Below are 8,751 nucleotides of genomic sequence, written 5' to 3' on the forward strand. Positions count from 1 at the left end.
CACACGTGGAAGTCGAAGAACAACTTGTGGAGGTCACATCCACAGTGTAGGTCCTGGGGCTTGAACCCTGGTAATCAGGTCTGGTGGCAAGCGTCTTCGGCCACTGAGCCACCTCACTGGACCTATCTCCTGTTTCTGTTGTTTGGTTGATTGGCATTTCGTTGTGGTGGAGTTGGGGTCCACACAGCCCAGGCTAGCCTTCAATTCATACTCTCCCTAACTCAGAAGTGGGCCGGCATCAAAGTATCATTTAAGCCCTTGAAGCCATTGCCTCCTTCAAATAAGCTCACTGCTTTGTATTCTTACCAAAAAAAAAAAAAAAGGTATATGTAACTGACTCTAGCATTGTATAAGGACAGAGAAGAACAACACATTGTGCTATGTGACGCCCCATGGAAGACATCATCCTGCTTGCAGCTACAACATGGAAATGGCAGGCATCCTCTAAAACCTTTGACATAAAGCTATGCAGCTGAGAGCATCTCATTTTTCATTTGGCCAGAAGAAATGCCAATATCAAATATGATGTTGAAAGTCTGGAGAGGTGTCTCAGCAGTTAAAGCATTTGCAACTCTTCCTGGGGACCTGGGGACCTGGGGACCTGGGGACCTGGGTTCATTTCCTAACTCCCACATCAAGTGGCTCACACCTGTAACTCTAACTCCAAGGGATCTGATGACCTCTGGTGGCCTCTGAGGACACCTGTATTTGCTCTGCAGACACCGATCCACATAAACACAAGAAAAATAAGTCTGTTTTTAAAACTGAAGTCGATTGCCCATTCTATATAAAACCCCTCTGCATTTGATTTTCTGTAATTCGTATGAATATTTTCCTAAGTTCTTCCATGTGGGTTCTAGTTTGGATGCTTTGTTTGTTTAATTTTGTGTGTTTGTTTGTTTATTTTATAAGCCAATTAAGAATATTTTGTAGGGTAAGACAGAATGTAAATAAAATTCAGCTAACCATTTCCTACTCTGCTAGTCAAGAGAATTCCCACTGGGTTGTACAGCGTCCAGAAGAAGTTGGCTGTGGCCCCACCAATGGGCCGTCAGCTTGCAGCTCTTGAGGGAGGACACACAGAGTAATAAAAATATTACTGCACTAGACTTTTTCTCAGCTCTTTGACAAGCCATTGCTGGACCTGACCTCAGGGCCCCAGCTTCCTTCATTAAGCAACAAAAAAATTCCCCATGGGGCTTCATGGAGACTTTCCAGCTGCATAGACATCTGCTTAGGCTGACTTCACCACACAATGGCCAAGAAGCCTCCTATAACCCAGATAACTCCTGAACAAGCTGTGAGTATCCAGCCAGCAACCCAAACACTCCTTCTGTCTGGCCCCATAATGTGATGAGACCACCATCCTAATGGCCAACGCCAGGCTCACCAAAGAGTGGTCTATTTGGTGACTCAGCACAGTAACTGCCATGCTCGAGAGATAAAACAGATTCCAGTGGAGCATAGTGAGACATGCCTTTAATGTCAGCACTCAAGAGGCCAGACAGGCAGGTTGTGATTCTGAGGCTAACCTGGTCTACATAGAAAACTAGAAAACATGGAGAGAGAGAGAGAGAGAGAGAGAGAGAGAGAGAGAGAGAGAGAGAGAGAGAGGAAGAAGAAGGAGGAGGAGGAGGGAGGGAGGGAAGGAGGGAGGGAGGGAGGGAGGGAGGGAGGGAGGGAGGGAGGGAGGGAGGGAGGGAGGGAGGGAGGGAGGGAGAGAATCCTAGTCTTGTCTCCTAGCTATCACAAGACAGCTGTACCAGTGTGGGCCGTAATAACAAACACTCCAGGCAAACTTACAACCAAGCAAAGCTAAAGAACATGACACAGCAGCATGGAGGTATCTAAGCATGGGATTATCCACACATGGAGGTATCTAAGCATGGAAGTATCCACACATGGAGGTATCTAAGCATGGAAGTATCTACACATGGAGCTATCTATGCATGGAGGTATCTTTTCTTTTTGCATTATTCACTTTATTCATTTTTTTTACAAAAGTTTACTACAATGTAGAACAACAGGCTCCAGAATAACACTTCATTCTAGCTATTAGGTGGCAAAGATGTTATGACAGGGAATCCAGATGTTTAAATAGGAATGGAAGAGGAGGGTCACCATCACCCCAGATGTGAGGAACAGCTTACTTTTTGCCAGATTTCTTAATTCCACCTGTGGCCAGGGGGTCCTTCCCCAAGGCCTTGGGTTTTAACTCCCGGAGTATCTTCTGTTCCTCCTTTGGTTTCTGCTTGAAAGCTTTATCTTCTTCCTCCATCTCCTTGGCCTGCTTCTTGGGCTATTTCAAGAGCTTCCTTTTGCCACCTTCCCAGCCCTACAAGGCACCTCCAGGACCTTCATCAGACCCTGATCCTAAGCAGGAAACAGAACTTACAGCCTGTGCCTATGTCGCACCAATGTGTGGCCCCTGATTGGCTGCTAGACAGGAAGTTCCCCTCACATATTTTAAAGGATGCGTCCTACAGGGGCTGCATGGAGAAATCTAAGCATGGAGGTGTCTAAGCATGGAGGTATCTAACCATGGAGGTATCTAACCATGGAGATATCTAACCATAGAGATATCTAACCTTGGAGGTACCTAAGCATGAAGTTATCTAACCATGGAGGTATCTAACCATGAAGGTATCTAACCATGGAGATATCTAAGCATGGAGATATCTAACCATGGAGGTATCTAACCATGAAGTTATCTATGCATGGAGGTATCTAACCATGAAGGTATCTATGCATGGAGGTATCTAACCATGGAGGTATCTAAGTATGGACATATCTAACCATGGAGGTATCCATGCATGGACATATCTAACCATGGAGGTGTCTAACCATGGAGGTATCTAAGCATGGACATATCTAACCATGGAGGTATCTAAGTCCCCCTAGCAGCTGCACAGATCATTCAGTTTCTATCTTGGTCTCAATCAACCCATCTGCCAGTTGATTCACACATCTCAACCATCTGCTATTCCTACAAATGTAGGCAGCATTTCTCACTGTCTAACAGTTCAGTCATGTGTGTTCTGGCTGGGGCTGCCCTGAATACTGTAGGTGATACCATTGTGATTTGGATGTCAAATGTCCAACAGGCTCATGTCTTTGAATACTTGGTCTTCAGCTGGCACTATTGTTTCAGAAGGTTGTGTAACCTCATGGAGACTCATTGGAAGAAGAGGGGAGGGGTCACTGAGTGGGCAGTTGGTTTTGCAGACCACACCGACTTTCTGTCTAATTTCTGCGTCCTAGCTTTGGACACTGGTCCAGACACCTAATGTTTCTGCCATTCCCTGCCACAGTTGGATATCTTCCATTGAAGGATAAGTTACAAATAACCCTTCTAGGACAGGAGAGATTGGTCAGCAGCTAAGAGCACTGGCTGCTCTTCCAGAGGACCCTAGTTCAATTCCCAGCAACCACACAGGCACTTACAACTGTCTATAAGCCATCTCCAAGCTATTTAACACCCTCATACAGACATACATGCAAGCAAAACACCAATGCACATAAAACAAAAATGAATAAACCATTAAAAAAATAAAATAAACCTGTCACTGGACCAAAGAGACAGTTCCACAGTTAAGAATAGTTGCTGTAGAGGGCCAGAGTTCAGTCCCCGGCACATATGTTAGATGGCTCACAACCACCTATCATCCCAGCTCCAGAGAATCCAACCTCCTCTTCTGACCTCTTCAGGCATCTGGACACATGCTTATACATGCACACAGACATAGACATGCACATAAATAGGTCATTTATTTTTTCTAATAAGTCCTTCTGGTTGGGTATTGGGTCACAGCAGTGAGAAAAGTAACTGAGTGGAGATGTATGTAGCTCTGCTGGTAGAGTGCTCACCTAGCGTGCAAGAAGCCTTTGGTTCAATACCAGGCAGGACTGCTGAAATGGACATGATAGCACATACCTGGTCAGGAGGTAGAAGTACAGGCAGGATGACCATCTTTAAGGTCATCTTCAGCTGCCATTCTACCCGGTGCTTAAACTAAAAGTCTATGACTTCAAGGACACCTCAGTCTCAGAGCCCTGAAATATATGTTCATCTTGAAGTACTCGTTCCCTGGGTTCTGAGTAGTCCATATACCACTGCAAAGCCCCAGATTTCTCTTGGTACCCAGGTCTAGAGGGAGGCTATGAAGAGGACCCCGAAGTGGAGCTATGCATAAGTCATTGAGACATTTCACCCAAGGAGTCCAGAAAGGTGTGAGCACCCACCCTAGCACAGTGTGAGTTCCATAAGGGCAGACTGACAATACCCCAAAATCCATCATAAAACCTGTGATATGTGATCAAGAAGTATTTTCTAAGTGTGTGGTGGAGGTAGACAGATAATCCAATAGACACACAGGTGGTTAAATGGGCAAATGACTAGCAGAGACAACACCTAAGGAACTGCAGTTGGGTTACCCAGCCTTTCAAAGTTCCAGCATTACCACACACATAGACTGTGGACAGCAAGCCCTTCTGCACAGGCTGATGGAAAGATTAAATGGGAGACTGAAGTGCTGTGTATAGCTTCCAGCATGAAAAATGTTTAATGAAATGTCTGGCACACAGCAAACGCTGGCTCCCTTCTGTCTTTTCCAGGGTCCAGAGAACAAATTAAATTTAATTAAATGGTTCTAAGATATGGAGAAAGATAGGAGAGGTTCTCACAACGCTCCCAATGCAGACAGGCAGGAACGAGGAATTATAAACACTCATATCTTTCTGCCTGCCTCATAGTCATAACTTCACATTACCCCTAACTCAGATAATGGATGCAATAAATTGAGATGCCACTGTGCCTTGCCAAGCACTCTGTCTGTGTGCCCTGGCACCTGGGAACCTTCAGTAAGCATCCCTCTATATATTAGGCTCTTCTGCTTCTGAGCCATTCAATCTTGACACATGGGTCTCAGTGTTAGCACAAAAGCCAGAGGAAGAGGAATACAGAAGGAGACAACATCACAGCCTTTATTTAACACTATAAACCCAGAGAATCTTCCTTGACTCAGGCTAGGTGTCCCTGGTGTTGGTCAACTCTAGCAGATGTGAGTGCTGGGAACTGAACTCAGGTCCTCTGCAAGAACAGCAAGTGCCCTTACCCACAGAGTCACCTCTCCAGCCTTTCATACTGCATTAACTTTTAAGCTCTACTCTTTTCAGTCTTGGCAGTCTATACCCCTTGTTCCAATCCTTGGAGGAAAGGGTAAACTGAGGTAGAAGGATCTTGAGTTGGAAGCCAGCCTGGGCTACAGAGCACTTTGGAAAAAAAAAAGCCTATTTTCAATTTCAAGAACACAGTAAAGTTTTATTAACTCTGTTTTCCATGACGTCACTCGAACTCCAGAGCTGACCTTGTCTACATGACTGAAACGTCACAGCCTTGGATCATCACCCCCCAGTCCCGAATCCCCTTCCTTAGAGCAGAGAGGGAGAAGGAGACAGCATCAGAAAGATTTTTATGGAGTTGTCAAACGTGAATTTAAAAAGAACTTCAATGAGCCTCAACTCCTAGTACTTAAGGAGACAGAACAAGGTCATATCCAGATGGAGACATCTCTCATGAGAGCTTGAGACGTTTTAAGTCAAACCTTCCTTTCCCACGCATGCAATAGAACAACTAGTACTTGCTGGATGCGTGAATTAATGAATGAATGAATGAATGGTCATCCTTGGCTGGTCCTTTTCTCCCACACCTTCTTTTGCTATCAAGGGGAACAGACAGAACTGACTTATATGTTCCTATTTGGGGATCATGCAGTCTTCAACAATTGACACCGTATTAGTGGGGGTGAAAAAAAACAAAACAGCCAAATCCTATGGCCTGCTCCAAAGCCATCTGGAGAGATTTCCAAATTTAGACTGAGAAAGACACCTTGCCTCGGGTACCTGTCGCTAAAGCAGGTACTCCATGTCTGCTCCACATAATTACCTTCCGAAATGGCCAGATTCCTTCCTGGGAGACCAGAAACCTGAGCCTCTCCCACTGCCTGTTCTTTAAAGGATGGGCACACGTGTGGTTGGGGGTGCTGCTGCACACATGTATGTGCCCATGCATGTGGTGGCCAGGCTAAGCTCTGCTATTCTTCAGGGGCCACCTACCTTGTTTCTGGAGTTGCTCTTCCAAAGGCTTGTAGCTCATTGAGTAGGGTGGGCTTCCTGGTCACCAAGCCCCAGGAATCCTCCTGCCTCTTCAGCACTGGGATAATTTCTATATGGGTTCTGGTGATTAGGCTCGACTTGTAAGCATTTTATGAACCGAGCCATCTCTCCTGCCTTAGTACCCATTCTTTCAACACGTTATGAAGACACATTTCCTTACCAGGTTGAGGCAAAGGCCATTTGGGGACTGAGAATTTGGTGGTCACAGCACAGCATGGCCTGGTTCTCCTGTGTGAGAACAGCTGACTGAAGCTACGCTTACTTCTCTCAGATGCCTCCCCACACCCTCAGTGGTTGGGCACAGGCAAGGCACAGAGCCAGAAGCCCCTTCCCATAGGCCTCTTCTACAGAGTGACTTTGGCAGGTACACCCCTAGTCAAGCACAATCCGCTATATGGCTTCTCCATGCACCAGCCCTCATTTCCCACCCTCCTTCAACAGGCATCAGACTTGTCCCGTCCCTTCTCTTTTTTCTTCCCCTGTAACTGGTTTCCACAGCCAAGTCTCCTAACATATCCTTTGTTCCTTTGCATGTCTGATCCTATCTGGGTGCCTTCTTCCTGGAGTGCTGGCCTGGCCCAGACAGCCTGGCTGTTTAACACATCAGAAAGGCTGTTGATGCTGTTTGATGCTGTTTGTTTTTAGTTTGCATGTTACCAAATGCAAGCAGGCTTTGATCAGCTTGTTATTTTTATTGTGGTGTTGTTGTTGAAAAGAGAGTGGTGGGATTTAGAGTTTGGAGAGCAGAGAGAGCAGGCAGATGGAGGGTTGCCATGGTAACTGTCTCCTTGACCAGCGAGCGGTAGGGAAGATAGTGTGCAAGTTATATGGGAGATGGGGATAATGACCAAAGTTGAAAAAAGTGAATTCAAAAGAGACAGCATGAGAAGTTATCCATGACCAAATGTGACAGAGAGTTAGGAAAGCCAGCAGTCATCCTCATCACTGACCACAGAAGCAGCTTTACCCTGTAGAATCTCCTTCACCGATGAGTGTGCCAGCTAGCTTCCACTGTGTAACAAATTTGCCTCAGACTTAGAACAGCTCATCACTGTTCATATGTCTACACAGCAGCCTGACTTTGGCTGATCTAGGCTGAGCTTCACTGAGGCATCTTTGCTCTATACATCCCTCATCCTTCTCTTTGAACTACCTGGTTCTCCTGGTAATGTTCTTTTCATGGTGACAGTAGAATAGAGGAGAAAAAAAAAAAAAAGAAAGAAATGTAGAAGATCCAATGTGTATCATTGCGCCCAAAGGAAATCATCTGCTCACAGGTTCAATTAAAAACTCTTCTCCCCTAAGGAGGCCTTGCAAAGATCATGGGGAAGGAACAAATGAAGGTTCTCTCACTAAGGTACCAGCAAGGAAGAAAGGATCCATGAGGGAAAGTCAACCAAGAAAATTCACGACAGTGGTTTGATCCTCTACAATGGGAAACTTTGCCTCTCACCAACTCTGAAGACATGCATCGAAGCCTTACCTTTAACATAGCTTTACTACGTGGTAAGAATCGCCCTGACTCAGTCTCTCTATGGTGCTCGAAGTGATACCTTCTTTTGAACATCAGCTCTGTCCTCTTGTTAACTATCATCATGGTGAAGAGATGACTGCAGGCAGATCAGGAGACACGCCCCCAACCATCCAATAAAGATTCGACGTTGCCTTTTAGAAAGGCCAACTAAAAGGCTGGAAGGACGGACCAGAAGGAGCCAGGTTTAATGCCCAGCACCCACATGGAAGCTCACAATTGACTGTAACTCCAGTGTCAAGATGTCTGACACCCTCTTCTGGCACACATGGTGCATGGACATGTTTGAAGGCAAACAGTCAGATGCATAAAATAAAACAGTTTAAATCAGCCACACAAACAGCACCTCAAAATGCACTATACCATATTCCCAACAGTGCCAGCCACTATGACTAGGACAAGAGTTCCTGTTAGCCATACAAGAGGGCAGAGTTGATCTCACAAAGGAAATGATGGCTGCTCTTAGAAAGGGCCAGGAGGGAAAGAAATGAGGAAGTCAGGTAACCAGCACTCACTAGAAGCAGCCAGCACGTGCATCTTTGTCCTCACGGAAGGCAGAGAGGCAGGTCAGAGGATTGCAGAAGCGTATCATTGGAAACTGCTGTGTCCCACACAGGGAAGGGATAATGGTGACATTGACACAGATGACTGGGAGACTCCTGATACCTACAGAAGGATTATTTGAAAAAGTAGGCATAATAAACTAGACAAAAGAGGTTGTGGGTTGTGGGGAGGGGTGCAGAAGAGAGGTATGGTTAGAACATCCCAGGTAGAGGAATACGGTATGGGACCAAAGGGATGGTGACATAGGAAGGCCGAAAAGAGTCCAGTGTGGCTAGAAGTCAAAGATAAAGATGAGAGATGTGAGTTCCAGGGCTACAGAGAGGAGAGAGCAGAGAGGCAAAGTATGCATGGCACCATACTTTGCAGGGGATTTGCTTTTGACTCCAGAGGAGGATGGGATTTTTGGAAGTTTCTGAGTGAGTGTGGGAGTATGGTTCAGTGGTAGAACACTTTCCCAACATGCAGAGTCCCCTAAGGTTGTC

General features: G+C 45.8%; 1 pseudogene; it reads right to left on the reverse strand.

The window, feature by feature from the left end:
- Positions 1-2,042: 2,042 nt before the first annotated feature.
- Positions 2,043-7,771, reverse strand: Gm51540 (annotated as a pseudogene).
- Between the last annotated feature and the right edge of the window lie 980 nt (positions 7,772-8,751).

The sequence above is a fragment of the Mus musculus genome, chromosome 8 (assembly GCF_000001635.26).
Source record: "Mus musculus strain C57BL/6J chromosome 8, GRCm38.p6 C57BL/6J".
Classification (NCBI taxonomy): domain Eukaryota; kingdom Metazoa; phylum Chordata; class Mammalia; order Rodentia; family Muridae; genus Mus; species Mus musculus.